This window comes from Mus pahari, chromosome 8 (genome assembly GCF_900095145.1).
Source record: "Mus pahari chromosome 8, PAHARI_EIJ_v1.1, whole genome shotgun sequence".
Classification (NCBI taxonomy): Eukaryota; Metazoa; Chordata; class Mammalia; order Rodentia; family Muridae; genus Mus; species Mus pahari.
Window position 1 is genome coordinate 55,346,321 of NC_034597.1, and position 18,733 is coordinate 55,365,053.

At 44.7% G+C, this 18,733-nt stretch overlaps 1 protein-coding gene across 2 annotated transcripts in view; it reads right to left on the bottom strand.

Annotated features, from left to right (window-relative positions):
- The window catches only part of Msra (methionine sulfoxide reductase A), a 319,640-nt gene that overhangs the window by 223,454 nt on the left and 77,453 nt on the right, over nt 1-18,733 (bottom strand). The gene's annotated exons all lie outside the window — the stretch shown is intronic.

Consider the following 18,733-nt stretch of genomic DNA (forward strand, 5'->3'; position numbering starts at 1 on the left):
TTTTTTTATTAAAAAAAAAAAAAAAAACTAGCCGGGTGTGGTGGCGCATGCCTTTAATCCCAGCACTTGGGAGGCAGAGGCAGGCGGATTTCTGAGTTCGAGGCCAGCCTGGTCTATAGAGTGAGTTCCAGGACAGCCAGGACTATACAGAGAAACCCTGTCTCGAAAAAAACCAAAAAAAAAAAAAAAAAAAAAAAAACCTAACAACACAACATCCACAATTCAGAGTGTACAGAAGAAATGACAGCCCTGTTAGAGTGTACAGAAGAAATAATAATTCTAGAAGAAAGCACGAGAGAGAAATAGTATTTGAGACAGGCTGGGAAGGCTTTGGGAGGAAGTGGTGTGGTCATCATGGTGTCATAGGAGTACCTGGGCCTCCTACTTGCTCCTACAAGGAAGCAGAGAAAACATCTGGAGAAGGGGCAGTCCCAGCCAGAGGGATCTACTGTGGACCCACTGTGGGAAAGCATGTCATATGTCCACAAGACACTGCCTGGCAGTTGTCACCCTCCTGAGTGCTGCCCAGCCTAGGTCCTCCTTCACCTGTTCTCTGCTCACCCAGGCGACCATTCTCTCTGACACACCACCAGCAATTCTTCCACTGTCCCTCCTGTCCTCTCTCCTTTTGTGGGTGGGGTATGGGTTCATCTCATTTCCCCAACATCACCAAGGACCAAGAGCCCAGTACCAACACACAAAGCCCTAAGGGCAGCACCAGCTCTGTCTGCCCTAGGCATCCTAGGATCGGGTTCTTTCCTCTGGGTCCTCCTCAGAAGCTTGCCTGGGATAGATCTGTAGCTGGAGGAGGCTGAATAGTGGCACCTAAGCCCTTGGGGCCCTGGGGTCAGCGGACTACCTCCACAGCCTCACACAAGTGATGCTGTGTGGGACTTAATTAGCAATGCAGGCATGTTCTGATGCAAATGCTCAACATAAGACAGACATGGGATACAGATGACTGCAGGAAAAAGCGCAGGAATGACATGGGGAACGGTGACAAGGGGGGCTGCAGGATCCGGAGAACGTGGCATCTTGAAAACTGGAGCCTGGCTGCAAGCCCAGAAAAGAGACAACCGGGAAGCTTCCTGGGCATGGGGCCCACGGAGGGGGCAGCATACACTTGTGGGTACTGGGGAGATGAGTGGAGAGCAGCTGAAGTCCCAGTTTTTGGGCAATTGGTGGAGGCATTCCAAAGAAACTGAGTTTTCAAGGTCAGGGGTTCAAAGAGAGACAAGGCCCCTGTCAGCACAGAGTGAATCAGGCGCTAACATGACCTCCAGCGGGACCACACTGCATCATGAGTCTGGACTGTGTCCTGATATTCAGCTGACCCCCTCAGCTTCTTTGCCATCAAAGTCTCTTGACTTCACAAGGACTGGGTTATGTGATGTTGCTGAGGCTGCCTTTGGACTCACACAGCAAAGAACAAAGACCCCAGGCAGGCACACAGCCTCCGGCTCAGAGGCATCCTGCCATGTAGCTGTCTGCTCTCTGAAGAGCTTAAGAACCACATATTGTAAGCAGAAGCATTAAGATTTAAAAATAAAACATGCTGTACTGAGAGACTATGAGCAGAGAAGCTCACAGCAATGGTTGTGGGGAAAAAAAAAAAAAAGCAACCCCCCAAACTGGCTACCACTTTCCATCTGGAAATTTCTTTCTGTCCCATCCCCTGACCTTTCACCTTCCAGACTCTTCAAGACCCAGCCTGAAGGTCATCTCACTTTTCCCCTGTCTTGGCTGTGGCCATTTCTAGCTGGTGTAGCATTGGGAATGATTAAAGTCACCCTACTTACCAATATAACTTCCCCAAGATCCTCCCAGCTTTTTCCTCAGCACTGTAGCCTGGCATGCCACAGGCTTATTTTTATAAAGATTTAGCGTTTATTTTTGGTGCTAGAGGTTAGAATTGAACCCAGGGCCTTGCATATACCTGGCAAATGCTCTACTCCTAACGACACCTACAGGCCCTTGACAGGTAGACCCCAATTGTGGTGGTTTAAATAAGAATAGTCAACAGGGAGTAGCATCATTTGAAAAGGTTAGGAGGTGTGGTATTAGAGGAAGTGTATCACTAGGGGTGAACTTTGAGAGTTCAGAAGCCCAGGCCCAGCCCAGTATCTCTCTTCCTGCTACCTGTGGATCCAGATGGATAGCTCTTAGCTACTTTTCCAGCACCATGTCTGCCTGCACACCACCATGCTTCCTGCCATGATGATAACGGACTAAACCCCTGAAACTATAAGCCAGCCTCAATGAAATGCTTTCTTTTATAAGAGTTGCCTTGGTCATGGTGTCTCTTCACAGCAACAGAACACTAAGACACCAACAAATGAAGAAAACATCTGTGGAAGAGGAAGTGAGCTACAGGTTCTCTGCCTCTTACAGCTTAGTGACTATGCTTCCTACAACTTTGGCCTTTCTTTGAGAACTTATCTCTGGTTTCCATCTCTCATTCCATGTTGACCCATTCCCCCGCCACCTTTAGCCTGAATTCAATTCCATCTTCTACACCAACTGGCTGTCCACCAGCACAGTTCCCGATCTCTGCCCTTAGTTAATGCTCTGTTCTCTAGCCAGTGTCCACCTTCTCTTGTCCATCACCTCCTTTCCTCATCTCTCCAGCTACCATAGCTGGAATCTTCAGCCCAGCCTCCAGAATCAGCATCAAAAAGAAGTCCCACAACCATGCCCTTCAGGGGAGTCCCTCCAATCTCAATCAGCTCTTCCTGGTCCTCTCCAAGGTACTGCTTGGTGGTTGTAGAAGCCATGAACTCCTTTATCAGCTAGCATCATCTCCTGAGCTGGGTGACACACACACACTCCTGCTCTACTGCCCAACCCCCATACTGTCTTTGTCCCCACACAGAGTGACTTGTGCACTTCCTCTGCTACACTTCGATTCCTCAAACCCCAGACACAATGGAGTATCCCTTGTCCACCGGAAGGATATTTATCAGACATTACCTATTATTTTTGTTTTCCCTATAATTGCATGTGACACTATACATTCCCTGTCTTACAATTTAAGTTCCTCTGTTTCCATTTCTTACTTCGGATTCTTTGAACCTGAGATACTGACTCCTCTTTCTTGGTGAGGAATGCAGGAGCAGCCATAACATTGTGCAAGAAGGGCCTCCATAGGTCTACACAATAGATCTGCACTGCAAATCCAGGCAGTGGGTAACAGGACTGTGCTGTTGTTTGACAGACTCTTCTGCCCGTGCCAGCACCAGCTAGACAGACTGCAGAGGCGCTGTAGAGATGATTCTCAGTGTTCTCACATGGTTGAGCTGATGAGTCTGCCTTTTCCCAGAGTCTCATCTTGTGTAATCAGCTGGGTGCTTCTGTATTGGTGGTTTGCAGTGTCTGCCCGTGCTGTCAAATATGCAGCAATTTGATGGCTGGGCAACCGCGGTGTTGATAGCTTTAAAAGTATATTCCTTCCTACAGTTCTATTCACTAATAATAATTTGTTCATTACTTAGTATCTCATCAGCAAAGACAGAAAGTCCTTGTTTCCTCTCACAGCAACTAGAAGAGGGGGACATGTGTTAAGGGCCCTGATACAAATGCAAGGCACCATGAGGAGTTGTTCAATTGTCTTAAAGGTTTATTTTCCTAATGCAATGTTTAAAATGGAGCTAACACTCTTAAAATGTTAGCCTTCACAGCTTTTCCAGGGTTCAGGAGTTCAGAGAGATAAGGACAGACAGGCAAGGGAATGGTCAACAGCACAAAGAGGCCAAATCCTCCATTGAAGGTGGCAGTGCGTGCACTTGCTCCCATCCCCCACCTTCAGCAGAGTGTTACAGGTATAGGAAAATAGCTGTGAGGTGAGGGGAGGGGAGGGGGGTTGCCATGGGAGCAATCTGCCACCTCATGCTCCTGCTGCTGAGTATAGAGTGCTCTGCCCTAACCCCCCCCCCCCCATGGTAGACTGAAGCACCTCTGAAATCACAAGACAAAATGAGCCCTTCCTTTCGGAAGTTGTCTGTCAGAGATGTGGTCACAGTGATATGAAACTGACCAGTCCAATGTTCCCCTTCCTTTAAAACAGCAATAAAACCCCACAACAACAACTACTACTACTGCCTCATAGTTCTACCTGCCCCTTTAATCATGTGAGGACACGTGAAAGGACAGCCATCTATGAACTGAAAGAGGGATCTCCCCAGACATCATCAGATGGTGCCCAATTCTGGACTTAGGGTGAGGACTACCTTTCTGTTCTATCACAGCCTTCACGGACTAAGACATAACCATGCCTTTTGTAAATACTGACAGTATGTGCCTCGTTCCTTTGTGTTTCACTCCTTTTCTTCCCTTATCGTGCTTGCTAGCATCTCTGTCAGGATGCTGCCTGGCCTTTACCTGGTTAAAAAAGACACACCTGTAGGCTCTTTAAGAGCCCCCTTCTCTTTCTCTCTCTCTCTCTCTCTCTCTCTCTCTCTCTCTCTCTCTCTCTCTCTTGCACATGCACACACAAATAATACATTGTAAAAACTCAAATAAAATAAGCAAATGGTGATAGATGCAAGCAGCAATACATGATCAGAAAGTACACACGCAGGGGCTCATCCCAGCTGCCAAGACCCCTGGCTGAGACAGCCTCACTTTCTGCAGCACTGATGGAGTTGCCAGTTGCCTGCTGGATGAATTCACTGGTTGGTCAGTTAGGCTCATTTAAAAAATGAAAGAACAAGTCGGTTCCCAAGCATAGCCAGAGTCTGCATTTTACCACCGACACAAACAAAAGCAATTTGAAGTCTTACTAGGATTTTGTTTGTTGTATGAGATTGGTGGTGGTGGTGGTGGTGGTGGTGGTGGTGGTGGTGTGTATTTGTGTGTGTGTGTGTGTGTGTGTGTGTGTGCGCGCGCGCGCGCGCGCACATTTGTACATGTGTGGGGATGCACACATCCAATGTTCATGCATGCAAAGCAAAGGACAGAGAAAGATATTGGTGTCTATCACCCTCTGCCTTATTCTCTTCAGACAGGCTCTCCCACTGAAGTGTCCCTTTTCAGCTGGACTGGATGGCCAATGAACTCCTGGGATTGGCCTATCTCCACCCCTTAACACTAAAGATATAGTTATGAATGGCCATAATCAGCTTTTTTCTATGGGTCCTGGGGGCTCAGACTAAGGTCCTCCTGCATGTACCACAGGTGTTCTTACCCACCGATCCATCTCCCAAGCTCCCTACTGAATTTGTACATCAATCTCCATTCGAATATTTAAAAGATATAACTATCTCTAGCCACTGAGAGAGACAGGGATGAGAAAAATTGCATAAATGCTAAAGTACTTAGAATACTCCCTTTGTTAGACTCTACCTCTAAAGACCTGTACATATCACAGAGGGATTAAGAACAGGCAATTCCTCAACATTCTTATCATGAGCACATGCTCTGACATCAGTAAGCATTACCTCAGACTGCAAACAATGTGCTAGGTGGGTTGCTACATATTAGCATAGCCAAGATGTCATTGTCTTCCATCTGAATGATTTCTTCTGGCAAAACCCCAGCTGTTTGTCACTTTCAGGGAGGGTGAGAGTCTCCTGCTTGGGTGGAGGGTGTACTGTGTGAGCCTCAAGACCAGAAAGTGGTAGGCACTGATCCAAGATTTTAAAAGAGAAGTAGTTTCAAATTCCAGCTGAAGCCCTAGCTTCAGAGGGGTTTAGAAATACCCAGTCATTGAGCTAGTCAAGCCATATCAAAATTAGCTGGTGTACTGGTGTGCGTGCATGTGTGCATTTGTGTGCTTTTCATTCACAAATCCAGAGAGCTTTTGGGCAGGGGGAGCATTTGCGAGACCCACTGGGAGCCAAAGCAGTTTAACTAATTCACCACTACAACAAATGAACCAGTCTCCTCTGACCCCTCACAAGGGTTAAAACACAGATTAAGTCTTTAATTGATGCTGCCTCTCTCTTTCTTACCTTCCAACAATCAGACAATAGGATTCTCCCTGGTTACTGGGGTGAGCCTCTAACTGTGATAGCCATGTCATGCCCAAAAGAACAGCATCACTCAACTATGAATTGAGACAATGATAGCCCTGAAGGTGCTGCCTGGAGCAGATGGGGCATGATGGGAATAGTGGGGCCAGGGAAAAGCTGCTGGAATAGAGAAAGAGTGTGGCCTTCTGGAGGGTGTGGCCACTGGTAGATTTCCCAGGCTTCATTGTGGGGCCACACACCCACTTATAGATGGACAGTTCTAATGGATTTAGTGGGTTACCAAGAAGGAGGAGGAGGAAGAAGAAGAAGGCAGCACGGGAGGCAGATGTGTTATGGAGGATAAGGGCAGGGGAGACTGGAAGGGGAAAATGAGAGTGGATATGATTATATGTCATTGTATAAATATATGAAATTCTCAAGAATAAAAAAAAATATTAGTTTAAATTACTGTGGTGTCTGTCCCACTGGCACATTCAGCATGAAAGTGCAAGGATAATCCACGTGTATGTAAAGACCCACACAAGGATATCTGAGCTGGCTGTGGACATCACCCCATGAAGTGGAAGACTAGGAACAAAGTAAACAATGCTCTTTGTTATTGCCAAGCTTGGAAATCCACATGGAAGTCAAAGCAAATTTATAGAACAGGGACTGTAGGTAAAGAAACAGTAGTTTGCATTCATTTGTGCCTCCCAACCATGCCTCAAGGCTGTCATCATGACGTCAAAGCACAAGCTCATGATAAAAATATTAGCTAATTCCTTCTATTTTCCTGTGTGCATGTGCTTGTGCATGTGCTTGTGCATGTGCTTGTGCATGTGTGTGCACATTTATTGTATACATGTGTGCATATATGTGCTGTGTAGGTCCATGTGTACATGGATGCATGTCCATGAGGAAGCCCAAGATTGGTGCTGGGAATGATTCACCTTATTCATTGAGGCAGAGTCTCTTAATCAACCAAGAGCTCGTGGGTATGGCAAGTCTTGCTAGCCAGCTTCTGGGCTTGATTATCACAGCCAGTCCAACACACCCAATAGACATTTCTTGTAGGTAGGAAAACTGAAGTACAAGGAAAGGCCATGCCCAGAGTCATAAAACTAAGCTACAAAGATAGGACTCTAACCCAGACTGCCAGGGTCTAACATCCACAATACCCATTAAGAAGGGCAGCAGTCCCACGTGCCCACAGAGCTTCTCAGCCCTGGCCATACGCCTGTGTGGCCACCTCACCTTAGACAGCAGCAGGACACACAGGGGTCCTCCATAGGGCACCTGCACTTTTCTTGTCCTTGGAGGAGTGGGTGGCTGCGTGGGAAACTGCAATTACTCGCTGAGTTGCATGGTGTCTTCTCATTGTTCATCACACAATTAGAACAAGAGGACCGGCTTTGAGCACAAGTCTTTGAATACCATGAGGGGGTCCCAGTGCGGCTGTCCTGAACACACACATAAGGCACAGCACAGAGGCTAGAGTACAGGGGAGATGGTGCTCAGCCTCCCCTGCCTCCTCCTGTCCTTTGAATTAGCATGCTGGAATCACTGAAGCAAAAGCCCAGCTAATCTCCCTGGCTGGCTTGACTGTCATTATCATGCCGTGCACACATGCATATTCAGCCAGATTTAAGGGAAGAAGTAAGCTTCCCTCATGGCACTGCTGATAAACAACCCCCCCAAATCCCTTCCCCCCCCCTCTGCTCAGCCCAAGAACATTTAGAGACCTTGTCATACTTAAAAGTGATTTGCCCATAAGTCTTTTATATGTTAATAACCTTGTACACTGAATATTTCATACTGGAGATGATTTGATTGGTCTCCCCATGATTTGCAGCACAATAGAAATGGCTGCGGCTGTCCCCAGTGCCTCTGGACACCAATCTTCATGTCTAAGCTTACCTGGCCAGCTATGTTTTCCAGTACACTTCTTTCCAAACAAAACAATTTAATTTCTGGTTGGGAGAGAGGTTGGGAATGGGCAGTGCTGGAATAGGGTGGAGAGGTGAATGGGGGACAAGGCAGAGGGAAAGATTTTTGTGTGACCCAGATGCATTGCTGTCCACTTTTCTCTAGCTAATTCGAGGCTGACTCACATGGTCCTTCCTCTGCTTATAAGTTGGCTAGTCGTGTCTGGGTGTGTCTCCACCCTGGGAACACACTGACATGGGATTAGCAGAGAAGAACTAAGAGAGAGCCAGCACCCTGGGTGGGCATCCATTCAGATCAGTGGTTCCTAATGCTTTGACCCTTCAATGCAGTTGTTGTTCCTGTTGTAATAACCAGCCAACCATGGAATTCTTTTCATTCCTACTTCATAATTGTAATTTTGCTACTGTTATGTATTGTAATGTAAATAACCTGATATGCAGGATATCAGATATGTAACCCCCGTGAAAGGGTCATTTGACACCCAAAGGGGTCTCGACCCGCAGGTGGAGAACCGCTGATTTAGATGCTCCTGATTGAGGATCTCAGTTCGGAATTGATGTCTGAGGGCTTAGCTGCCTTGGAGAATCAGGTAGACACCTGGCCAGGCAGCAGGTCCTGGCTGAGAGGGCAGGACTTCAGTGGCCCCTCAAGGTCTGCTGCCATGAATGGCTATGCTGAGGAGACACAAGATACCATGAGACTCTCAGATTCTCATCCTGGATATATAGTAGGGAGATTGATATGTAATCCTCAACACAAACATGCATACACTTACACATTCATACTACATACACAAGTACACACACACACACACACACACACACACACACACACACACACACACCATTATGTCAAAATGTACCTCCTATGTTGTCAGCCTTTGACAGCTAAATTCACTAATGAAGGTCTGATGCCCTCTTCTGGGCACATTGGATACTAAAACTCACATGTACATACACAGATACATACATGCACATCATTTTAAAATGAATTTTTTTAAGTGTTTAATCCAGTGAAGTGCATGTACTACTGAAGAGACAAGTGTTGATCTCATCAAGTTCAATGCAAACCAATGCACCTGATGTAATGATATGAACCCTAACTAGAGGCCTGTGCTCAGAAAGTACAATGCAAAATGAGAGCCAATTGCATTCTCCTTGAGGTGGAGCTCCAGCCTAAGATGCTCTCCAGTATCCCCTGAGAGACCCTGAATATATCACCACGGAGGCTCCAGCTCTGAGAGTCTCACTTCAGGATCAAGGATGGAGCTCCTGCGTCGGAAAATTTTCCAAAGAAGTTCCTCCAGCAGTGTTTATGCACATCTTGGCTTAGGTTTGCAGTTTTTAAAGTCCAAGTTATTCTAGACAGAAGAGAAGCTAGTTTATTTTCAAGTCCTTTTGCGTCCCAAGCATTGTACTCCAGTTCAAATACAGAATATTATTAACTTCAAAAATGAAAGTTGTGTTAGCCTTTGGGTTCAAGTCTGTTAATCCCAAGTGCCTTCCTATTCTCTGTAATGGCTGCTTATTAAATACTGATTGTTGTTGTTATTGTTGCTGTTGTCATCGTTGTCAGCTGTGAGAGTTCTAGGGAGGGTAGGGATATGTTTTTAAATCAACATAGCATCAAATTATCAAGAGGCTCAAGGACTCAACTGTTTATCTCTGGTTCTACTAAACAGCCCAAGAATGGAGGAAAGCAACTCTTGCCCAAATATCCAGCAAATGCTGTCTGTCTGCAGCCCATGGGGCTACTGAGCATGGGGAAGAACTTAGGAGAAACTGAACAGAGAGACTAGAAGCAACAAGACTGGGCCTGAGTTGCACTGCAAATCATGGGTTCTCAATCTGTGGGTCACGACCCCTTTAGAAGTTGAAGACCCTTTTCACAGGAGTCATGTATCAGAAATCCTGCATGTCAGATAATTACATTATAATTCATAACAGTAGCAAAATGACAGATATGAAGTAGCAATGGGGATAATTTCATGGTTGGCCGTCAGCACAGCATGAGGAACTGCAGTAAAGGACCACAGCGTTAGGAAGAATGAGAACCACTGCTGTAGTATTTCCAGAGTAGAGGAAGAAATGACTGCATAAGCCTGAGTCTCACTTTTTCTTAGTGTCAAGCTAAAAGTGTGTGGCATTAAGGAGACACGTGGGATTTCTTAAGACAATGATAGAAAAACAGAATCTTAAGAGAAGGATCTAGAAAATTAAGCAAAAGAGATGAAAGGCAGAGAGAATGAACCTTTTTTATATTTCCAGAAGGGAACTTAATATCAGCCTCTCTTGTGGGCTGAGGGTTTGGGGCATGGAAAGACTAGTTCCTTTAATACATTGGGGTCTTCAGTTGCCAACACAGGGAGGCACTGGAGGGCACCATGTTGGTATTTTTATCATGCCCTGTGTCTCCATGGAGCCATGGGCCACCACTCAGGCTAACAGTGTCCATCCAGGCAGGGACTGAGTGCCCTTTCCCCTGAGAAAGTCTCTGGATACAGTATTAGCCTCCCCCAAACCTTATTCTTATTGATAAGCAGATGTGCCTTTGATCTTAAACATCATTATCATGCCATAGAATTCTGTCTCTGCTCCATGCCACACTGATTTCACACTTAATCTTCCATATTTCTGCTTTATCTGGGTTTATGGTATAGCACCAAAGCAGACGTTTTCTCTACAGTTCTCAAGGCACAAATAGCATCCCTCTAGGTCAATGGCAAAAACACCAGTTGTATGTCCAATAATTACCAGTCTCATGAAGTCATGAAGCGCTACCTATCAGCACAAACAGCTACTTTTCGAAGCAGCCCTAGGTGGGTGTTGTTTATCAAGAAGAACAGAGATAGTAACAGAATCGAGGATTCCCTAGGTTCCCAGTACATGGTCTCTGATGCCAAGACACTGTCTTAGTCCATTTGGGGTGCTGTAACAAACTGCCACAACAATTTAAGTTACAACAACTGAAGTTTGGTTCTTAGTTCTAAAGGGTAAAAGCTCAAAGTAGGGAGGAGGGGAGCCATGCAGTCAGTTCCTGGTGAGAGCCCTCTTCTAGGCTATTACAGCCTCTTGCTGTAGCATCACATGGCTCCAAAGTCTGAACATTCTCCTTTCCTAAGGGCACAGACTTCATTGATGAGGGCTTCACCCTCAGGTCCTAACCACTTCTCAAAAGCATCACAGGTTAACACCTGAATGGAGAGCTGTTCAATCGATGAACATTCAGTGCAGGTGACACTACAAGGACTTCTGTCATGCATAATGGCCATGAGTGAGAACTCTAATCAGCCCACATGACATTAAGCCAGCCACTTAGAATCTTCCAGCCTTAGTCTTCCCATCGACAAGTGGTTCTGAGAGCTCATCTCTTCAGATCTGTGTTTGATGCTGGGCTCTTGGTACTGGTCTCCTGGCCATGTACTCTAGAGATCTTGCATGCATTTTGCATTAGTTCTTTTAGTTCAAGTGGCCTTGATTGAGAAAGCTGTCAGATTCTGCATTGCTATGTGTGCACCTATTCTTGTGTGTGCATGTGTGTATATACAAGCATGTGTGTTGCACATGCATGTGAAGGCCTGGGGTCCCGCATTGGTTATCTTCTTACATTTTGGGGTTTTTTGTTCTTTGAGACAGGGTCTCTCTCTGTGCACCCCTGGCTATCCTAAAATTCACTATGTAAAGCAGGCTGCCATAGAAATCTGCCTACTTCTACCTCGAAAGTACTGGGATTAAAAGCCATGCCTGGCTTCTTTACTTTTTGAGAATAGTTCTCTTTTGGAATCTGGAACTCACTGATTCAGCTGCACTGGCTAGCCAGTGAGCTCTAGCAACCCTTGTGTCAAGTTCCCTAGTGTGGTGATTCTAGGTGCATCCACCACATCCAGCTTTTCTCATGTCCTGGGCCTGGACCTGGACCATCTCAGGTCTTCATGCTTGTGAAACAAGCACATTATTGACTGAGCTATCTCTTCAGGGCCCAGATTCTGCATTTCTGATTCTCTATCCTTCAGAAGCCCATTTCCCACCCATGGCCTTCCTCCAAGCCAGTACTTACCATCTCCTCCCTCTCCCCAGATTTCTGAGCACCACACAAGGGTCGGGGAGAAACACAGAAACACTAGGAATATCTTGAACCAAGGAAATAGCAACAGTACCAAGATGGAGATTCTTCTTGCAGCAACGGAAGCTGTGAAGTTGGAAGCAGACTATAGCATAAGTTGTAATACCCTTGGCCTGTTTGGCCCTTTAGGGAGACCCACTACCAGGTCCAGGAAAAAAGAACTAATGCCACCAGTTTAGCCACTTCTTGATTCGTCCTGACTAACAAGGCTACAGGTCTCCCCTTCACCACAGTGTGACATGACTCTCACAGTCGGTAACAGCTCCCAGTTCCTTCGTGATCACACCTCTGGCTCAACAGCAAGGGCCCCACCAAAACCAGACATCTGTGAGCTAAAGGAGGATCTCCAGCGGCACTCATGGGTGTTAGACACCCATCGTGACAGCAGGGTATGCTCATGACCCACCCCCACCTCAATTCTGCCAGTGCCCTCTTTTAAACAAAAATAAAGAAGCTCTTGGGCTCAGGGCTATGGGAATGACTTGGCTATTCTGTTGCTGTGGACAGCTTCTCGGCTGCTTCATTTATTCTGTAATCATGGCACATCCTAAGTCTTAGGACCCTGTATCAAAGTCCCACACAGCATGCCTCCTTAGATTCTAAGGCAGGAGAGTGGGTGCACTTTCTGTATGTGTTTTGGTATGTTCTCCTATTGACCTTCCTATCCATGTGTAACAGGTGGATCAAATAAGCAGCAAGCTCATGTTTTTCAACTTGGAGAGCCTGAGGCCAATGGAGATGGATAGACCTGTGGCAGCAGGCACTGAGCCAGAATTCACACATGGCTCTGTCAGCTCCTGAGCCTGTGTTCCCCCTTCAGATTCTTATTGAAGTGCCTTGGACGCTGGGATCCAGCTCTGTGCTTCCCAGACACAGGCCCCAGCAAGCAAAGGCAAGCTACCTGGGCTCCAAATGCATTCTAGACACAGCCCAGTCTCCCTCAATCTGCTCTCCCCTGACTCCATGCTTCCTCTTCCCTGACTTCTTCATGAAAAGGGATTCCCAATGTCACCATCTTATTGGTGCTCTGCAAAGGGGGCTTCCTCAGAGACCAAATTTTGTCCAAAATTGTTTTGTAAAAACAGCTTCTCTTTTTCTCTGATCTTCAAACAACCCAGCTGAAAGCTGCATAAAACCTGCCCTACTTAGGGCTTCGGAGAGAAGGGCTAAGGTTTGCATGTGGTAAATCAAATTCAGAGTTACTCGGGGACTCATCACCCGAGTACATAATGAAGATGATCCATCAGTACCATGGCCATCGCTGCCCGGGGAGATGGCATGTCAGGCATGGGGAGGAGCTGGGGGGAGACCAGGAATTAAATGAGGAAGCAGATGATATTTAATTATATAAATATTTGCAGCAATGCTCTAAGGAATGGAGTTATTGGCTTGCTGGACAGCCCCTCATTGAACCAGGCAGCAAAGATTTATACCACAAGTTTATGTTTTCATTAGAATTCACCCTGCCTGGGCTTAAAGAGTGCATTTCTGGGAGCTGGGTGACACAGTGTGTTCATAGGCAACTCTGTAATTCAATATCTTTAAAAGGAGAAGGCGGGTGGTAGTCTCTTTTTTTATCTGATATTTACATTTTATTAGTGTTATTATTATTTGGCATAATTATGTACAGAGAATTAGCAATGTTAATTGATGCAGCACAAATACAGTCCTAATTACTTCCATTTACTCCAGAACCTAAGTGAATTTATAAATTTATTTATTTGGAATTCAAGTGACTTTTTAGGGTCACCTTTTTTTTTTTTTAATCCAAATTATTTGCCTGTCTCATCCTAATTAGTCTATCCTTGAAGAGAAAAGGAGACCACTACCTAGGATTCAAGCTAAATAGGACCCCCCTCCACCCCACCCATGCAATGGAAAGATGAGGTCATTTTAAGGTGAGCTAATGGCTCTGTTGAGCTATGCTTTTAATCACTTGTTGGCTTTTTTCTTACAATATTTTTAGCCCACTTCCCTTGTAACAGAGCTGTAGCCCAGGGAGAATTTCAAATAAACTTCTTTCGCACATCCAATTGACAAAATGTGAGCAACAAGAAGAAAAGCATTTGATTCCAGCACCCTGCTAAGAATAAGACTGCCGACTTTTCTAAGGGCTTTAAAAAGACTTGGAGTTATAAGGGGAAAAAAAAAAGAGAGAGAGAAACTTCATGAACATTTTCTCTCAAAGTTTAACAGGGAAAGTCTACAGGAAACTAATAGCCCAAAAGAAAAGGATGCCCACTCTCACCTCTTCCCCTGAGTATATCACTAGAACTTCCAAGTCAGGGCAACTCGGTGAGAGAAAGAAAGAACACTCAAATACGTGTCAAATTGCCCCTGCTTGCAGATGACGCCATCTGCATCATTATACATTATGGATACTTGGAGCATTCTACAAAATACATTAAAATGAACTTCAGCAACGTTTTAAGATAAAATTAATGTACAAACATCAGTATGAAAGCAAAACAGCCTGAGGAAAATCAAGTAATTCCATTTATAGTATGTACAAAATACTAAAAAAAAATTTGAAAAAAGAAGTTGACAACCTCACTCATTAAAACTATAAAACATTAGTGAAAGAAATTAATCAATGAATAAGCTATAAATCAATGAAAAGTTATACCATGTTCATGGATTAACAGAATTAATATTATGAAAATTCTAATAATCAATATTCTTAAAATATCAGACCTATATATTCAATGCAATTCACACCAAAACACCAATTAACATTCTCCACAGAGAGAAAAACAGCCTCCTAATTCATCTGAAGCCACAAAAGACCAAAGCAATCTTAAACCAACAGATCAAAGCTGTAGGCATTGCATCAACTTCCCTCAGATATACTGCAGCTATAATGGGACTAAAATAGAACAGACAACACAGAGACAGGCCCATTCACCAATACTCAACTGATTTTGTTGTTGTGATTTGTTTTATTTTGTTTTGCTTTTATAGGAGCAACAAGAATTTGTATTGAAAAAAAGAAATTCTCTTCAATAACTGGTCCAAGAAAAGTCAGACATTCCAAGCTAGAGAGATTCAACCCTGTCTTTTACTCACCACATGAAAAAGGCCAATTTGAAGTGAATTGATGACTTACGTGCAAGCCATGAAACTATGAGAGACAGAGAAATGTAGGCGCTATCTTTTTGGTCTGTATAATTGGGTTCCTATATCTACCACCATATCCTTTCCAATGTCCCCAATACTAGGTAGGAGAGAAAGAAGGCTAGAGAGGAAAAGGGGGCCATCACTATCCTTAGACTACTTCCTGCTGATTTGAGGCATCAAGTTCCTTGAAAAAGTCTATCTTTGTCATCAGTCTATCTCTAGCTTTTTTTCTTCTCACTCTTTGCTCACACCCACGTGACAAACTGCAGTAGCAGCAGCAGGGGGAGCAGCAGCCTCTGCCTCTCTCAGGGCTCTGGCATTTTTAGACCCTCTCAAGAGTCCCCAGAATTCCAAACTTAAACTATCTTTGGCTGACAGAATCACTCCCCTGCCAGAGTATGAGACAAATCGTAGTCAGCTACTATGAACGATCTGAAGCAGCCCTGTGATCCCAGCTGGGACTAAAACAAAAACGTATTCACATAACATAACTGGGGTTTTTAAGAAGCCAAAATTCCCACTACATGGGGGGGGGGGGGGGGCAGGGAGATTCATAATGTTGAACTGGGCAAAGATTTACTTTCCTTTTAGCAAAGAACCCAAAGACACAGACAACAAGAGCAAAAGGAGAGAAGTGGCTTAGAGGCTTCAGCACAACAGAGAAAGGAAGGAAATAATCCCCTGAGAAAGGGACCGCAGAGGAGGGAACGCTGCAAAGCACATGCATATGAGGGTTAATATCTTCAACAATATTCATGTGTTTAATAATGATGGACAAATCAAATCACCATGTATTAATTACTGTGGCATCGCTGTGGCCAAACAACTTAAGTAAGGAAATACTCATTTTTGACTCAGTTTCAAAAGGTTTCCAACCAACATGACAAGCAGGGATGGCAAAGTGGGGCAGCTCAATTCACAGTCACAAGAACCAGAGACTACTCACACCTCAACAGACAAAAAAACAAAAACAAAAACAGACAAACAAAAACTAACAATGGCAGGAAGCAAGCTGAGCACAGCCTTCAATGCCCGGGCCCACTGCCCACAGCCAGGCTCTACCTCCTAATTAAGGTCCCACAGCTTCCCAGAACAGCATTGAGAGCACAGGAGGACTTAGATTCAAACCATAACAAAGCTGAGCACACATTTCTCAAGAAAAAACATACAAAATGGCTAATAGGTACATTTTTATTTTATTTTATTTTATTTTATTTTTTGGTTTTTCAAGACAGAGTTTCTCTGTGCAGCCCTGGCTGTCCTGGAACTCACTCTGTAGACCAGGCTGGCCTCGAACTCAGAAATCCTGCCTCTGCCTCCCAAGTGCTGGGATTAAAGGCATGTGCCACCACACCTGGCTAATAGGTACATTTTAAGATAATCAACATCACTGGTTACCAAGGAAATACAAAGCAAATCAGTTGTCACCATACTCTCATTAGAGTGACTACTGACAGAAAAACAGAAGAAGGGCTATCGATGTGGTAGACCAACTATCTAGGCTCTTGTTCAACCCCCAGCATGACATCCCTCCCTCAAAGACAAGTGCTGCAAAGAGCTGGAGAAAAGGGAGCCCTATGAACTGCTGATGGGGATATCAGCACAGTCCTTACGGGAAAAGATACCATACGAAGGTTCCTTAAAAATTAAAAACAGAACTTGACCAGACAATCTAGTAATCCTATAAGTGGACCCATACCCAATGGCAATCCAGTCAGTATGCTGAAGTGAAATTGGTACTCCTACGTGTACTGTATCACTGCCAATAACTACAAGTTGACTCCAACCTGAGTGTTCATCTAAAGATAAATACTGTGATATGCATGTTGTGATATGCATGTTGCATGAAATACTGCTCAGCATAAACATGCTAGGCACAGAGAACAAGACCAGAAATGGACAGACAGGATTACATTTAGCTTACAAGCTTCTGCCTGTCACTTATTATGACATCTGTCCAATGCCATGTCTCAGCAGCATGGATGGATGGACCCAGAAAACATTAATGTTATTGAAAAATAGGCCAGGCACACAAAGAGTGCACAAGCTCCCTCTGTGTGGGACAGAAGAAATCCAATCTCACAGAGGCTTTTAAGCTCCAGATACAGTGTCTCAAAAAACAAGATAACTCCTGAGGAATGCACACACTCACACACACATACATATAACACACACACATCATATGCACACATACACACACACCATCACATACCACACACATACATTTTCACACACCACACCCATACACACCACACTCCATACACTTCACATAGCCCAGACACAACAAACACACATACACACACAAATCTAGGGACTGATTATAGCAGGTAAAAGACTTGCTACCAATTCGGATGAGCTGAGTTCAACCTCAAAAGTCTACACTGTGGAAGGAGAGAACCAACTCTTGCAAGCTGTCCTCTGACCTCCATATGTGTACCCACATACATACATATATACAAACAAACATGCATAATAAGTAAATAGATAATGAATAAACTGACCTACAAAAATAGCATCCCTAAATTCAGTGCTGAGCTCACAGATGCTGTAGGAAGCACACTGCCTTGGTTAGGCAGTTGGCAGGATTGGTCTGTGGATCATTGTTGTCTCCGTATTTATATGAAAAACAAAAACAAAAAAACAAAAACAAAAGAAAAAAAAACCATCAACTTAACAAGAATCGTTCTGAAACAAGATACTACCAACTGAGTCCAGCCTCCCAAGAGGTGACTCCTCTCCTCAGCACAGTGTATCATCTATGTCACCAAAAGTTCCACATGGCACTTTGACAGTGATGCTAGCTGGGAATGGTTGTCAAACACTGAAGGAATTTTAAAAAGAAAGGAAGAAAGACGGGGTCTCATATAGTTTAGACAGACCTCAAAATCACTATGTATACAAGAATGACTCTGATGGTTTGTATATGCTTGGTCCAGGGAGCGGTTCTGTTATGAGGTGTGGTCTTGTTGGAGTAGGTATGGCCTTGTTTGAGTGGGTGAGTAGGTGTGTCACTGTGGGTGTGGGCTTTAAGGCCTTCATCCTAGCTCCCTGGAAACCAGTCTTCTCCTGTTTGCCTTTGGAACAAGATGTAGAACTCTCACCTCTGCCTACATCATGCCTGCCTGGATGCTGCCATGCTCCCACTTTGATGATAATGGACTGAATCTCTGAACCTGTAAGCCAGCCCCAATTAAATGTTGTCCTTATAGGAGTTGCCTTGGTCATGATGTCTGTTCACAGCAATAAAATCCTAAGACAATGACCCAAATTCTTTATCCTCAGTTTATCTGATGCTGGGCACCAAAACCAGGACTTTCTAAAAGCTAGGCTTCAGACCTAGCCCAAAAGTATGTTTCCCTAATATATTCCACACGGAGTAAAGAACGGTGCTCTGTTGAAAGGAGACAGAGTATCACAAGACTCCAGATAAGAGCAATGCTTCCTCCACCAGCCTAGGACCTAGGGTTCTGAGGATGCTTACCAGCTACCAGGGTGCTAACCAGCTAGAAAGGGCTCATGCTGTGCTGACTTAGTGCAGAGCCAGGCTTCCTCTTTTCTGATAGGGAATTCAACCTACCTATGAAGGGTTGGTATGTACC